Source organism: Dendrobium catenatum, unplaced genomic scaffold (assembly GCF_001605985.2).
Source record: "Dendrobium catenatum unplaced genomic scaffold, ASM160598v2 fragScaff_scaffold_1384, whole genome shotgun sequence".
Taxonomy (NCBI): domain Eukaryota; kingdom Viridiplantae; phylum Streptophyta; class Magnoliopsida; order Asparagales; family Orchidaceae; genus Dendrobium; species Dendrobium catenatum.
In genome coordinates this window covers 79,170-82,537 of record NW_021319846.1, presented here as the reverse complement: position 1 = coordinate 82,537, position 3,368 = coordinate 79,170, and positions in this window count along the sequence as shown.

The following is a 3,368-nucleotide window of genomic DNA, read 5'->3' as shown; positions in this document are numbered from 1 at the left end:
TTTTAAATATATGAAGATTTGATTAAAACTTTTTATTTATAAGACTAAAGATTGATTTACCATTTTAGAAGAAATTATAGAATTAAGAATTTATTAGAAATTAGAAAAAAATACACTAAGGGGTATACAATCTAGACTTATATCTATCTAAAGTGGATGACCAACTAACATCCTAGAAATTAATCAATACATTATGCATGTAAGATAGGGTGGTTATATCCTACTGAGTCAAGAATTTTAATTTAGATATTTAAATCAGGGATATATAAAAATATGCAAATAAATCTATCTAGAGTCAGGTATAATGATGCATGAATCAAATAGATAAAGAAAAATCTTTTATTTATTTATTTAGAAATATAGATACAAGCCAAGGTCTGCAAGAAAGAAAGGTGGCCAGGTTCCACCACAACAAATCTGGTGTTCTACCTTTATAAACTATAGGTTTAACTATACGTTCTAATCATCTTCTGGTTTTGGGTCTTCTATAGGATTCCAAAAGACAACACCCCCTAAAGAAGAGAGTATTATCTTTTGGAGCCCTATTTATACAAGTATGAGCATATATTTTTAAACCCTTAAAACTTGATGAATATATACAACTCAATTTATTTATATTCTAGAAATTTTACATTTGCATTTGACTCTTGCATATACATTTGCATCTAGGTACATTCTACTTCACTTTATTTTTATAAGAACGCCTAGATACATTGTACTTTATTCTTCTATTTGTGTTAGGGAAAGATAATATGAATATGTATATGAAATGCATGTATGATATGACATCCATAGTGCTTGAAGTAAACAAATACATTAAAGATACCCTCCGTGCAAAGAAATCCACATCAAACTAAATTCACTACGACCTAGCCTAAAACTAGAGTCAGTGGCCCTAGCAAACAAATTCTAATGTATGAAAAATGTGATGTGCTTTTGCTATGTCCTCGGATATTTGATGTTTAAGTTTTTTAAGTTTAAAGTTATTTGTTAGTTATAGGCCAAGGGAGATTTTATTTTAAGTTTAAGATTTATTAGGCCACTTAAGTGATAAGCCTTATGAATTTAATACATGTATGCTCTACAAAAAGAATCAAGCATAATATATGAAGGTTTGAAATGTCTAAGTGCTTTTTTTTACTGATTCGAATGAATGTCTATTTAAATTAATAGTAATCACGCCTGTTAAATCAGGACTATAAGGTTTATTTTAGCCTCATTGGGGCTAAGCAAGTAGCCTTTTGAGCCTGGGTTACCTAGCAATTACATATTTGTTTAAGTTTGACTATTGGTTGGTGATTTACTAAATTTTTTGTGATTTATCAACTTTTCACATTTATTTAATTAATTATGTTTAACCAAACTTTGTCTTTTTAATTTACATTGGTTGCTAAAATTTTTACATTAATTTATAAATATTAGGCCTAATGAATTACTTAAAGACCCTAGAATTTAATGCATATTTATCTTACAAGTGGAGTAAAATACAATGCATAAAGTTACTTGATTTATTCAAAATTTAATAGAGATCTATAAATCCAATACATTTGTGTTTTCCAATAGAAGTTAAACATAATATATAAAGGTCTTTTTTTTTTCTAAATTTATAATTTGATTAAATAAATCAATTTAATCAAACTAAAGATTTTTGGAGTGCAGCTGATCCGGGGTTGGTTCGGAGTGCTCCTTCGGATGGCCCATATTGATTCCTTGGATCATAGAATATTTTTAATGGTTTAAGTGCCTTAACATTGTCAAAATTATGTGATCTTGAGCTCGTTCGATTTGTCTCGGTGAGCCGCTCAAATTGACTATAAGCATGTCCTATTTGGATATCATTTTCCGATCCAAATATTGCTTTCAACCTTTAAAATTTGGTTCGGGCACCTGATTTAGACTCATTTGAGCTCGGATTGGACTAATTTCGGTGTTGTTGAGTTCATATTTTTGAGATGATTAGTTTTACTAAAAGTTTGTTGAAATTGGAATTCAGATGGTATCAAATTTAATTTTGAAAGCTTCCAACTTTGTGCATGATCAGGGCAATTTTTGGTCAAGAATCAATTATATATATCAAGATTATAGGAGATGAGGGGATACAACTTCTGTTTCATATGAAGGAATACATATGTAATTTTTACGATTTTGAGGACTTAACTTAATCTCTCATATGGGATTAATAAGCGTCAAAAAATAAAACTAAATAAAACATTTGCAGCCCGTCAATGAAATACACTTGACACATATGCGGATCTTGAAAACCATATAAAGAGAAAATGTTCACAATTTTCCTTAAATTTTAGAAGGAAATGAGTAGAAGTTTTGGAATATATATATATATATATATGGTACATCATCAAAAAATTATCTTGACCTAGCACGAATCTCGATGAAAAATTAATGTGTAAACTCCAAAAAATAAAATTGGGACCATTTGAGTTTCGATTTCAGCAAACTTATAGTTGAAATGAACGTCTCAAAAATACAAACCAAACGAAACCAAATTTGACTCAATCCGAGCTCAAATAGGTTTGAATCATGGATCTGAAGCGCAGTTGGAAGGTTAAAACCACAAGTTGGGTTACAAAATGGTTTCTAAATGTGACATGCTTATAGTTGAATCAAGTGGCTTAACGAGACAAATCCAACGAGCCCAAGATTGTAGAATTTTGACGTCATTAAGACTTTCAAATGTCTAACGAACGGTTCACGATCAAGGGATTAAACATTGGCCATCCATCCAAGCCACTCCCCATTTGCCCTTGATCTACCTCCGATTTATGGTCCATTCCAATCTAGGAAATCTATAAATAGACCCCTCATTCCTCTTGAAAGGGGACCTAAGCCTAAGGGATTCAAGAGAGATTGGAGATAGTATTACTTCCTTACCTCCTCGACCGTCGCCCGGAGTTTCGCCGGACCACCACCTACAACCGTAGTTCCATCGGACCACCACCTGACACCATTATTTCATCAGACCACCAACTGATGTCATTGTTCTATTGGACCACCACCAGACGCCGTAGTTCCACCATACTACCACCTGACACTGTAGTTCCATCGAACTACCACCTGACATCGTAGTTCCACCAGACCACCGCCTGACATTGCAGTTTGATCGTACCACTTCCTGATGTCATTATTTCACCTGACCACCACCTGATGCCATTGTTCCATTGGACCACCATCTTCCGCTGTTGTTCAACAGAACCACCACTAGTCGTCGTAGTTCTGTCGAACCATCGCTTGACGCCTTAGTTCCGCTGGACCACCGCCTGATGCCATTGTTCAGCCAGAGCACCACCTAACACCATTGTTCCTCCAGACTACCGCCTGACACTGTTGTTGCAAACTATTTTCATGGCTTA